This window comes from Caretta caretta, chromosome 24 (assembly GCF_965140235.1).
Source record: "Caretta caretta isolate rCarCar2 chromosome 24, rCarCar1.hap1, whole genome shotgun sequence".
NCBI classification, from domain to species: domain Eukaryota; kingdom Metazoa; phylum Chordata; order Testudines; family Cheloniidae; genus Caretta; species Caretta caretta.
In genome coordinates, this window is record NC_134229.1 from 16,665,904 (window position 1) to 16,679,725 (window position 13,822).

The 13,822-nt window shown below is 41.7% G+C and overlaps 1 protein-coding gene across 6 annotated transcripts in view; it reads left to right on the forward strand.

Annotated features, from left to right (window-relative positions):
• Nucleotides 1-13,822, forward strand: part of LOC142070026 (uncharacterized protein C8orf90-like) — a 93,761-nt gene that overhangs the window by 15,948 nt on the left and 63,991 nt on the right. The window contains exon 3 of one of the 6 annotated variants that reach the window (XR_012665997.1): nucleotides 3,011-6,087. The exons of the other annotated variants lie outside the window; for them this stretch is intronic. The gene's annotated coding sequence lies outside the window, so the exon portion shown is untranslated. Of the gene's footprint in view, nucleotides 1-3,010; nucleotides 6,088-13,822 lie in introns of those variants that run through there. 6 annotated transcript variants of the gene reach the window in all.

Below are 13,822 nucleotides of genomic sequence, written 5' to 3' on the forward strand. Positions count from 1 at the left end.
GAGGAATGGTCTCAAGTTGCAGTGGGAGAGGTCTAGGTTGGATATTAGGAAACACTATTTCACTAGGAGGGTGGTGAAGCACTGGACTGGGTTCCCTAGGGAGGTGGTGGAATCTCCATCCTTAGAGGTTCTTAAGGCCCGGCTTGACAAAGCCCTGGCTGGGATGATTTAACTGGGGATTGGTCCAGCTTTGAGTAGGGGGTTGGACTAGATGACCTTCTGAGGTCTCTTCCAACCCTAATCTTCTATGATTTTATGACTTTTGCCAGCGCAGCTATGTCGTAAGGAATCAAACTTCTTCACACCCCATACAGATAGAGCTATGCCAGCAGAAGTCCATATTGTAAACATGGCCCCAGACAGCTCTGCGATGGGAAACCGTCCCCCTATCCTTGCTTCTCAGGGCGGAGATTAACCTGGAATATGGGAGCTTCCTTTCGTGACTCTGATCCCTCAAGATAAGAAATAGAGATGATCAACATTTTTCATAATGAATTTTTGCAAGCAAATTGTCACTTTTTTACCAGAAAATTAATCACTTCTTTTTTTGACAAAATCAGAAATGAAAAGGTTTTCATTTTTTAATTTTTTCCCCCCTTTCTTCTTTGATGGAGCTCTTTGAAAAATTATAAGTTTGTTTGTGGCAAATTTCCAAGAAAAATAGCATTGGAACACTGTTTGCAAATAGGACTCTGGGGAATCAACAAAATTCAAAACATTTTTAGTTCTATTTTTCTTAATTTTTATTGGAAAAAAAATCTTTCTTGAGTGGCAACAGCTAATTCAGATCCTATTATTTTATATTATGGTTGGGATTTTGTTTTCCCATGTGCATTACTTTGCATTTATCAACAATGAAGTTCATCTGCCATTTTGTTGCCCAGTCACCCAGTTTTTGGGAGATCCCTTTGTAACTCTTCGCAGTCTGCTTTGGACTTACAAAACTGCTCAAGATATTTATCATCTGCAAATTTTGCCACCTCACTGTTTATCCCTTTTTCCAGATTGTTTATGAATATGGTGAGTAGTACTGGTCCAAGTACACATCCCTGCAGGATACCACTCTTGACTGAAAATTGACCATTTATTCCTCCCCTTTGTTTCCTATCTTTTAACCAGTTGCTGATCCATGAGAGGACCTTCCCTCTTCTCCCATGACAGCTTACTTTGCTTAAGAACTTTCGATGAGGGAGCTTGTCAAAGACTTTCTGGAAATCTAAGTACACTATATCCCCTTGGATTCCCCCTTGTCCACGTGCTTGTTGACCCCCCTCAAAGAATTCTAGTAGATGGGTAAGGCATGATTGCTCTTTACAAAAACCATGTGGACTCTTCCCCCAACAAATTGTGTTCATCTAGGTGTCTGGTAATTCTGCACTTTAATATAGTTTCAACCAGCTTGCCGGCACTCAAGTTAGGCTCACCAGCCTGTAATTACCGGGATCACCTCTCGAGTCTTTTTTAAAAATTGGTGTCACATTAGCTATCCTCCAGTCATCTGGTACAGAAGGTGATTGAAATGATAGGTTACGTACCACACTTAGTCGTTCTGCAATTTCACATTTGAGTTCCAAGAGAACACTTGAGTGAATGCCATCTGGTCCTGGTGACTTATTACTGTTTAATTTTTCAATCTGTTCCAAAAGCTCCTCTAATGATACCTCAATCTGGGACAGTTCCTCAGATTTGTCACCTAAAAAGAATGGCTCTGGTTTGGGAATCTCCCTCACATCCTCAGCCGTGAAGACCGACGCAAAGAATTTATTTAGTTTCTTCGCAATGGCTTTATCGTCCTTGAGTGCTCCTTTAGCATCTCAACCGTCCAGTGGCACCACTGGTTGTTTAGCAGGGTTCCTGCTTCTGATCTACTTCAAAACATTTAGCTGTTACTTTTTGAGTCTTTTGTTAGTTGTTCTTCAAATTCTTTTTTGACCTTCCTAATTGTATTTTTACACTTCACTTGCCAGAGTTTATTCTCCTTTCCATTTTCCTCTGTAGGATTTAACTTCCACTTTTTAAAGGATGCCTTTTGCCTCTCAGTGCTTCTTTGACTTTGTTTCGCCATGGTTGCACTTTTAGGATTCTCTAATTATGTTTTTTAATTTGGGGGATACATTGAAGTTGAGCCTGCATTATGGTGTCTTTACAAAGTTTCCATGCAGCTTGGGGGGATTTCACATTTGGCACTGTACCTTTTAATTTCTGTTTAATTAACTTCCTCATTTTGGTGTTGTTCCCCTTTCTGAAATTAAATGCAGCTATGGCGGGCTGCTGTGGTTTTTGTCCCACCCAAGGGATGTTTCATTTAATTATATTATGCTCACGATTACCAAGCAATCTAGCTATATTCACTTCTTGGACCCGATCCTGTGATCCACTTAGTACTAAATCAAAGATTGCCTCTCCTCTTGGGGGTCCCAGGACTCGCTTCTCCAAGAAGCAGTCATTTAAGGTGTCAAGAAACTTTATATCTGCATCCCGTCCTAAGATGACATGTACCCAGTCAATATGGGGATTGTTGAAATCCCCCATCATTATTGAGTTGTTTTTTGTTTTGTTTTGTTTTGTTTTATAGCCTCTCTAATCTCTCTGAGCATTTCACAGTCACTATCACCATCCTGGTCAGGTGGTGGGTTGTCTATGGAATTACTATCCATAGAGATTCTATGGTACAGTTTGCTTCATTTAAGATTTTTATTTCATTTGACTCTGGTTTTTTTCACCTCTAGTGCCACTCCCCCACCAGTCCGACCTGTTCTGTCCTTCCAATCTAAAGAAATAGTATTTTTCAATTCACCTCATACAAGTACTGTCATGCAATCTCTTTCATGTGAAAGTGAAACTTTCAAATGTAGATTTTATTTTAAAATAACTGCACTCAAAAACAAAACCATGTAAAACTTTAGAGCCTACAATTCCACTCAATCCTACTTCTTGTTCAGCCAATTTCTAAGACAAAGAGATTTCTTTTCATTTACAGGAGATAATGCTGCCCGCTTCTCACTTTCAGGTGACATTGTAAATAAGAAGAGGCATTCGCATGGCACTTTTGTAGCCGGCATTGCAAGGTATTTACGTGCCAGATATGCTAAACATTCGTATGCCGCTTCATGCCTTGGCCACCATTCCAGAGGATATGCTTCCATGCTCGTGACACTTCTTCTTCTTCTTCTTCAAAAAATGCGCTAATTGAATTTCTGACTGAATTCCTTGTGCGAGATTGTATGTCTCCTGCTCTGTGTTCTACCCGCATTCTGCCACATATATTTCACATTAAAGCAGTCTCGGATGATGACCCAGCACATGTTGTTCATTTCAAGAACACTTTCGCTGCAGATTTGACAAAATGCAAAGAAGGTACCAATGTGAGGTTTCTAAAGATAGCTACAGCACTCAACCCAAGGCTTAAGAATCAGAAGTGCCTTCCAAAATCTGAGAGGGACAAGGTGTGGAACATGTTGCTCTTTTAAGACTTCTGACAACACTCCAATGTGGAAACTACAGAACCCGAACCAAAGTAATTTGACAGCAAAGTAATTTTGAGTACTCACCAGAGGAAAACGTTTTCCAGCTGGATGTTTTCGAAACACCTGTAAGGAAACAGAGCAGGATCAAGAAACTCCTTCTCCAATATCATTTCAAGGTTGTTGATTCCTCACAATGGCAATGGCATTACCAACAAGTTCTACGCTAGGAACGCTTTGCCAGTACAGTTCTACCAGTACACTCGTGTGCTTTTGCTGGTATGGCATATTCTCCTCGAAAGGGAAATGAGGCCATGTCTACACTACAGAGCATATGCCTGCATAGTCCCTAGAGGACAGGCTGCATATGCTGACTTAAGGACTTGTTCCGACATAATAAGACCACTTCCCCACTTGACGTTCAGTAAGCTGAGAGACTCACCCTTCTGTCGGTCTAGTTGCCTCTATCCTGGGGATTTTTCATCATAGCGTTTTTCACACTGCTAGCTGATATAGAGACACTGGCCGAACACTGAAGTGTACACCAGGCCCAGCAATACCAGCAAAAGCAGTTTTGCTGGTTATAACTGCAGTTACAATAGTCAGGCCTGACCAACCTGATTGCCTTCTATGATGAGATAACTGGCTCTGTGGATATGGGGAAAGCAGTGGACATGACGTATCTTGACTTTAGCAAAGCTTTTGCTACGGTCTCCCACAGTATTCTTGCTAGCAAGTTAAAGAGGTACGGATTGGATGAATGGACTATAAGGTGGATAGAAAGCTGGCTAGATAGTCGGGCTCAACGGGTAGTGATCAACGGTTGGATGTCTAGTTGGCAGCCGGTATCAAGCAGAGTGTCCCAGGGGCCGGTCCTGGGGCCTGTTTTGTTCAATGTCTTTATTAATGATCTGGATGATGGGATGGATTGCACCCTCCGCAAGTTCAGAGATGACACGAAGGTGCGGGGAGAGGTAGATATGCTGGAGGGTAGGGATAGGGTCCAGAGGGACCTAGACAAATTGGAGGATTGTGCCAAAAGAAATCTGATGAGGTTCAACAAGGACCAGTGCAGAGTCCTGCACTTAGGACGGAAGAATCCCATGCACCGCTACTGCCTGGGGACTGACAGGCTAAGTAGCAGTTCTGCAGAAAAGGACCTGGGGATTGCAGTGGATGAGAAGCTGGCTATGAGTCAGCAGTGTGCCCTTGTTGCCAAGAAGGCTGACAGGATCTTGGGCTGCATTAGTAGGAGCATTGCCAGCAGATCGAGGGAAGTGATTATTCCCCTCTATTCAGCACTGGTGAGGCCACATCTGGAGTATTGCGTCCAGTTTTGGGGCCCCCACTACAGAAAGGATGTAGGCAAATTTGAGAGACTACAGCGGAGAGCAATGAAAATGATTAGGGGGCTGGGGCAGGGGATTTACGAGGAGAGGCTGAGGGAACTGGGCTTGTTTAGTCTGCAGAAGAGAAGAGTGAGGGGGGATTTGATAGCAGCCTTCAACTACTGAAGGGTTCATGTTTAGTTATTCCACCTGGAAGCAGGCAGGGCACACCCTGACTGTTTTGTAGAAGCAATGCACACATTGCTCTATCCAAGGACAAGGGCTAGATATGAACCATGAGAACTTGATTATGGGACAGTGACTGTGGGAAGCTTTCTTAGCCTGGGCTCAAGGCCTGAGAACCAGGATTGTAGTAGATAAAAGATGGTAAATAAGTATATTAATCAACGTCATACATTCCTTTGTGTATCTTTTTGCAGTAGAAGTGTGTAATGCATAGGGGGGAGAAATATAATAAAAGGAGAAGGTGGAAGGCGGGGGGAAGAACAGCCCGTCTCACCTGACCAGCCTGCTTGCTTGCATAAAGCTGTGTTCTGTCTCATCATTGAACTGCCACAAACTACCTGAAGGGGGGTTCCAAAGAGGATGGAGCTCGGCTGCTCTCACTGATTGCAGACGACAGAACAAGGAGGAATGGTCTCAAGTTGCAGTGGGGGAGGTCTAGGTTGGATATTAGGAAACACTATTTCACTAGGAGGGTGGTGAAGCACTGGAATGCGTTACCTAGGGAGGTGGTGGAATCTCCATCCTTAGAGCTTTTTAAGGCCCGGCTTGAGAAAGCCCTGGCTGGGATGATTTAGCTGGGGATTGGTCCAACTTTGAGCTGGGGGTTGGACTAGATGACCTTCTGAGGTCTCTTCCAACCCTAATCTTGTATGATTTTATGACTTTTGCCAGCACAGCTATGTCGTAAAGAATCAAACGTCTTCACACCCCATACGGATCGAGCTATGCCAGCAGAAGTCCGTATTGTAGACATGGCCCCAGACAGCTCTGTGATGGGAAACCATCCCCCTATCCTTGCTTCTCAGGGCGGAGATTAACCTGGAATATGGGAGCTTCCTTTCGTGACTCTGATCCCTCAAGATAAGAATTAGAGATGATCAACATTTTTCGTAATGAATTTTTGCAAGCAAATTGTCACTTTTTTACCAGAAAATTAATCACTTCTTTTTTTGACAAAATCAGAAATGAAAAGGTTTTCATTTTTTCATTTTTTCCCCCCTTTCTTCTTTGATGGAGCTCTTTGAAAAATTATAAGTTTGTTTGTGGCAAATTTCCAAGAAAAATAGCATTGGAACACTGTTTGCAAATAGGACTCTGGGGAATCAACAAAATTCAAAACATTTTTAGTTCTATTTTTCATAGTTTTCATTGGAAAAAAAATCTTTCTTGAGTGGCAACAGCTAATTTAGATCCTATCATTTTATATTATAGTTGGGATTTTGTTCTCCCATGTGCATTACTTTGTATTTATCAACAATGAAGTTCATCTGCCATTTTGTTGCCCAGTCACCCAGTTTTTGTGAGATCCCTTTGTAACTCTTCGCAGTCTGCTTTGGACTTACAAAACTGCTCAAGATATTTATCATCTGCAAATTTTGCCACCTCACTGTTTATCCCTTTTTTCCAGATTGTTTATGAATATGGTGAGTAGTACTGGTCCAAGTCCACATCCCTGCAGGATACCACTCTTGACTGAAAATTGACCATTTATTCCTGCCCTTTGTTTCCTATCTTTTAACCAGTTGCTGATCCATGAGAGGACCTTCCCTCTTCTCCCATGACAGCTTACTTTGCTTAAGAACCTTCGATGAGGGAGCTTGTCAAAGACTTTCTGGAAATCTAAGTAAACTATATCCACTGGATTCCCCCTTGTCCACGTGCTTGTTGACCCCCCTCAAAAAATTCTAGTAGATGGGTAAGGCATGATTGCTCTTTACAAAAACCATGTGGACTCTTCCCCCAACAAATTGTGTTCATCTAGGTGTCCGGTAATTCTGTTCTTTACTACAGTTTCAACCAGCTTGCCCGGCACTCAAGTTAGGCTTACCAGCCTGTAATTACCGGGATCACCTCTCGAGTCTTTTTTAAAAATTGGTGTCACATTAGCTATCCTCCAGTCATCTGGTACAGAAGGTGATTGAAATGATAGGTTACGTACCACAATTAGTAGTTCTGCAATTTCATATTTGAGTTCCAAGAGAACACTTGAGTGAATGCCATCTGGTCCTGGTGACTTATTACTGTTTAATTTTTCAATCTGTTCCAAAAGCTCCTCTAATGATACCTCAATCTGGGACAGTTCCTCAGATTTGTCACCTAAAAAGAATGGCTCTGGTTTGGGAATCTCCCTCACATCCTCAGCCGTGAAGACCGACGCAAAGAATTTATTTAGTTTCTTCGCAATGGCTTTATCGTCCTTGAGTGCTCCTTTAGCATCTCAACCGTCCAGTGGCACCACTGGTTGTTTAGCAGGGTTCCTGCTTCTGATCTACTTCAAAACATTTAGCTGTTACTTTTTGAGTCTTTTGTTAGTTGTTCTTCAAATTCTTTTTTGACCTTCCTAATTGTATTTTTACACTTCACTTGCCAGAGTTTATTCTCCTTTCCATTTTCCTCTGTAGGATTTAACTTCCACTTTTTAAAGGATGCCTTTTGCCTCTCAGTGCTTCTTTGACTTTGTTTCGCCATGGTTGCACTTTTAGGATTCTCTAATTATGTTTTTTAATTTGGGGGATACATTGAAGTTGAGCCTGCATTATGGTGTCTTTACAAAGTTTCCATGCAGCTTGGGGGGATTTCACATTTGGCACTGTACCTTTTAATTTCTGTTTAATTAACTTCCTCATTTTGGTGTTGTTCCCCTTTCTGAAATTAAATGCAGCTATGGCGGGCTGCTGTGGTTTTTCTCCCACCCAAGGGATGTTTCATTTAATTATATTATGCTCGCAATTACCAAGCAATCCAGCTATATTCACTTCTTGGACCAGATCCTGTGATCCACCTAGTACTAAATCAAAGATTGCCTCTCCTCTTGGGGGTCCCAGGACTAGCTTCTCCAAGAAGCAGTCATTTAAGGTGTCAAGAAACTGTATATCTGCATCCCGTCCTAAGATGACATGTACCCAGTCAATATGGGGATTGTTGAAATCCCCCATCATTATTGAGTTGTTGTCTTGTTTTTGTTTTGTTTTATAGCCTCTCTAATCTCTCTGAGCATTTCACAGTCACTATCCCATCCTGGTCAGGTGGTGGGTTGTCTACGAAATTAGTATCCATAGAGATTCTATGGTACAGTTTGGTTCATTTAAGATTCTTATTTCATTTGACTCTGGTTTTTTTCACCTCTAGTGCCACTCCCCCACCAGTCCGACCTGTTCTGTCCTTCCAGTATAAAGAAATAGTATTTTTCAATTCACCTCATACAAGTACTGTAGTGCAATCTCTTTCATGTGAAAGTGAAACTTTCAATTGTAGATTTTATTTTAAAATAACTGCACTCAAAAACAAAACCATGTAAAACTTTAGAGCCTATAATTCCACTCAATCCTACTTCTTCTTCAGCCAATTTGTAAGACAAAGAAGTTTGTTTTCATTTACAGGAGATAATGCTGCCCGCTTCTCACTTTCAGGTGACATTGTAAATAAGAAGAGGCATGTGCATGGCACTTTTGTAGCCAGCATTGCAAGGTAGTTATATGCCAGATATCCTAAACATTCGTATGCCCCTTCATCCTTTGGCCACCATTCCAGAGGATATGCTTTCATGCTCGTGACACTTCTTCAAAAAAAAGAAAAAAAGAAAATGCGCTAATTGAATTTCTGACTGAACTCCTTGTGCAAGATTGTATGTCTCCTGCTCTGTGTTTTACCCGCATTCTGCCACATATATTTCATGTTATAGCAGTCTCGGATGATGACCCAGCACATGTTGTTCATTTCAAGAACACTTTCACTGCAGATTTGACAAAATGCAAAGAAGGTACCAATGTGAGATTTCTAAAGATAGCTACAGCACTCAACCCAAGGCTTAAGAATCTGAAGTGCCATCCAAAATCTGAGAGGGACAAGGTGTGGAACATGTTGCTCTTTTAAGACTTCTGACAACACTCCAATGTGGAAGCTGCAGAACCCGAACCACCCAAAAGGAAAATCAGCCTTCTGCTGGTGGCATGTGATTCAGGTGATGAAAATGAACATGTGTCAGTCTGCACATTGCTTTGGATCATTATCGAGCAGAACCAGTCATTAGCATGGAAGCATGTCCTCTGTAATGATTATATAAAACAGGTGGACAGCAAAGTAATTTTGAGTACTCACCTGAGGAAGTCTTTCTCCAGCTGGACGTTGTGGAAACACCTGTAAGGAAATAGAGCAGGATCAAGAAACTCCTTCTCCAATATCATTTCAAGGTTGTTGATTCCTCACAATGGCAATAGCGTTACCAGCCCGTTCTACACTAGGAGTGCTTTGCCAGTACAGTTCTACCAGTACACTCGTGTGCTTTTGCTGGTATAGCATATTCTCCTCGAAAGGGAAATGAGGCCATGTCTACACTACAGAGCCTATGCCTGCATAGGCCCTTGAGTAGATGCTGCATATGCTGACATAAACTTTTTCACACCCCATACAGATGGAGCTATGCCAACAGAAGTCTGTATTTTAGACATGGCCCCAGACAGCTCTGCGAAGGGAAACAGCCCCCCATCCTTGCTTCACAGGGGTGAGATTAACCTCCTGAATCTGAATATGGGAGCTTCCTTTCTTGACTCTGACCAATCAATATAAGAATTAGAGCTGGTCAAAAAAATTTTTCTAATGAATTTTTGTTTAAAAAAAAATTCTCAAGCTTTTTCCAGAAAATTGATTAATACTTTTAAGAAAATCAGAAATGAAATTTCTTTGCATTTTTTCATTTACTTTTCCCCCTTTTTTTCTTCTTTTCTGGAACTCTTTGAAAAATTATAAATGTGTAAATTTCAAAGAAAAATAGCATTTCAACTCTATTTGGAAATTGGACCCTGGGGAATCAAATAACAAAATTCCAAACTTGTTTTGTAAAAAGAAAAGGAATACTTGTGGACCTTAGAGACTAACAAATTTATTAGAGCATAAGCTTTCGTGAGCTACAGCTCACTTCATCAGATGCATACAGTGGAAAATACAGTGGGTAGATTTTATATACACAGAGAACATGAAACAATGGGTGTTACCATACACACTGTAATGAGAGTGATCAGGGAAGGTGAGATGTTACCAGCAAGAGAGAAAAAAAACCTTTTGTACTAATAATCAAGGTGTAAGGCCAATATAGGCACTCCACCTCCCCAGTGGATGTTCGGTATGCTGATAGACTCACCCTTCTCTTGGTCTAGTTCCGTCTATACTGGGGATTCTCCAGGAAAATAGCCGTGTTGCCCAAGAGGGGTGATTTTTGCACACAGCTCGTTGATATAGCTGCGCTGGCAGAACTTTATAGTATAGACCAGGCCCAGCAATACCAGCAAAAGCCCAGTTATGCTGATTACAACTGCAGCTACAGTAGGGAGAGGCTTTTGCCAGCACAGCCGTGTCAGTCAGGAATCAAACCTCTTCACACCCCATTCTATAGAGCTGTGCCAGCAGAAGTCTGTGTTTCAGACATGGCCCCAGATAGCTGTGGGATAGAAGACATCCCCTCTACACTTCCTTCTCAGTACTCAGATTGACCCCCAGAATCTGGAATTTGGGAACTCCCTTTCTTCAGTCTGACATTTCAAGATAAGAATTAGAGCTGGTTCAATTTTTTCAAAATGAATATTTGTAATAAAATTGTCATTTTTTATCCAGAGAACAAATTCATTGTTTGATAGAATCAAAAATGAAAAAGTTTGACATTTTTTTCATTTACTTCTCCCCCGTCCTTCTTTCTTCTTTACTGGAGCTGAATCTTTTTAGGATTTTTCAATGAAAAATTACATTTCAACTCTATTTCCAAAAATGGATCTTGGGAATCAAATGACACAACTCAGAACTTTTTTGTTTTAGTTTTCATTTATTTCAATAATGTTTCAAAATGCTCGAGTCCGCAAAGAATGAGACCTCCTGAATCACTGACCACTGCTGCACTTGTTGGCCTAAATGTGGAAGGACATGGCAGAGTAAACTGTTGTCAGTCAGTGAGAGCCTCTCTCTGTCTTCTGCACACAAACCACTTTTAACCATACATGTACACATCAAGTCTGAAATTTGGAACAAAAGCTGCTTTTGAGATATCTGAGCACAATAACATCTAAACAGTTTTCTTAATACGTGATGAAAACCCTTCAGCCTCCTCCCCCCACAGCTGTTACTCAGCATCTTTCTACACTTAAAACGCTACAGCAACACCGTGCAGCGCTAAATTTGCACACTGAAGCACTTCAGTGTAAACACTCGCTACCGTGACGGGAGGGGTTCTCCTGTCGCTATAGTTAATCCACATTCCCATGGAGCAGTACCTAGGTTGAGTGTAAAATTCTTCCGCCTAGCTAGCACTGTCTACAATGAAGATTAGGTCAGGATAGCTGCTACTTTCAGGGGTGTGGATTTTTCACGCTCATGAGAGACGTAGCTATATCAATGTGAGTATTCAGGATAGATGGGGCCTCAGACAATTCAAGCTCAGCTAGAGGGAATGCCAAGAGATCGTCACAGAACAATTCACCATTGGGTAGAGAGAAAAAGGAGACATTTATGTTACTATATCACAGAGAAAATCATCTTTCTAATATAAAGTATTAATCCTAGTAGTACTTTCACTTTTACCAGCAGAGCTTCTACCGGCAAAGCACTGCTTCCCTTTCGGTAAAGGGTGGAGATGGGGGTAAAGGCAGCCATGATTTGGAGCTTAATGTTGGTTTCTGTTTGTTTCTTCCGATTATGAAATCCACTTTCAGGCTGGGGAGGTTTAGCAGCTCCATTGATACCATGAGTTGTCTATGACATTACAAGCCTGATTGCCCAAACCCAACACCTTGTTTGTTAAAGAGACCAGTGGCCTTTGTCAATGAGGAACGGTCAGAGTTGATTTACCTCCCGGTGTAATATGGCTATATGCTGTCCCTAGAGTTTCTGAACATAGCCTTTATGGTGTGGATGGGGTCTGTAATCATAAGAACATAAGAATGGCCATCCTGAGTCAGACCAAAGGTCCATCCAGCCCAGTATCCCATCTACCAACAGTGGCCAATGCCAGGTTCCCCAGAGGGAGTGAACCTAACAGGCAATGATCAAGTGATCTCTCTCCTGCCATCCATCTCCACCCTCTGACAAACAGAGGCTAGGGACACCATTCCTTACCCATCCTGGCTAATAGCCATTAATGGACTTAACCTCCATGAATTTATCCAGTTCTCTTTTAAACCCTCTCATAGTCCTAGCCTTCACAACCTCCTCAGGCAAGGAGTTCCACAGGTTGACTGTGCGCTGTGTGAAGAACAACTTCCTTTTATTTGTTTTAAATCTGCTGCCCATTAATTTTATTTGGTGGCCCCTAGTTCTTATATTACGGGAACAAGTAAATAACTTTTCCTTATTCACTTTCTCTAAACCACTCATGATTTTATAGACCTCTATCATGTCCCCCCTTAGTCTCCTCTTTTCCAAGCTGAAAAGTCCTAGCGTCTTTAATCTCTCCTCATAGGGGACCTGTTCCAAACCCCTAATCATTTTAGTTGCCCTTCTCTGAACCTTTTCTAATGCCAGTATATCTTTTTTGAGATGAGGAGACCACATCTGTATGCAGTATTGAAGATATTCTCCGTCTTATTCTCTATCCCTTTTTTAATGATTTGTTTGCTTTTTTGACTGCCGCTGCACACTGCATGGACGTCTTCAGAGAACTATCCACAATGACTCCAAGATCTTTTTCCTGATTAGTTGTAGCTAAATTAGCCCCCATCATATTCTATGTATAGTTGGGGTTATTTTTTCCAATATGCATTACTTTACATTTATCCACATTAAATTTCATTTGCCATTTTGTTGCCCAATCACTTAGTTTGGTGAGATCTTTTTGAAGTTCTTCACAGTCTGCTTTGGTCTTAACTATCTTGAGCAGTTTAGTATCATCTGCAAACTTTGCCACCTCATTGTTTACCCCTTTCTCCAGATCATTTATGAATAAATTGAATAGGATTGGTCCTAGGACTGACCTTTGGGGAACACCACTAGTTACCCCTCTCCATTCTGAAAATTTACCATTTATTCCTACCCTTTGTTCCCTGTCTTTTAACCAGTTCTCAATCCATGAAAGGATCTTCCCTCTTATCCCATGACAACTTAATTTACATAAGAGCCTTTGGGGAGGGACCTTGTCAAAGGCTTTCTGAAAATCTAAGTACACTGTGTCCACTGGATCCCCCTTGTCTACATGTTTGTTGACCCCTTCAAAGAACTCTAAGGCCTGGGCTACACTGGCGGGGGGTGGGGGTGGGTTCGAACTAAGATACACAACTTCCTCCACACTATTTGCGTAGCTGAAGTCAAAGTATCTTAGTTTGAGTTACCTGGCCGTCCGCACGGTGGCAAGTCAACCACAACAGCTCCCCCGTCGACTCCGCTTACTCCTCCTGCTGAGGTGGAGTACAGGCGTCGATTCGGGGATCGATTTATCGCCTCTAGACGTGATTTATCGCGTCCCCGATATATCGATCACTACCCGCCGAGCTGGTGGGTAGTGAAGACGTGCCCTAAAAGGTTAGTAAGACACTATTTCCCTTCACAGAAACCATGTTGAGTTTTGCCCAACCATTTATGTTCTTCTATGTGTCTGGACACTTTTATTTTTTACTATTGTTTCAACTAATTTGCCCCGTTCTGACGATAGATTTACCGATGTGTAATTGGTGGGATCACCTCTAGAGCTCTTCTTAAATAGTGGCATTACATTAGCTATCTTCCAGTCATTGGATATAGAAGCTGATTTAAAGGACAGGTTACAAACCCTAGTTAAAAAGAAAAGGAGTACTTGTGGCACCTTAGAGA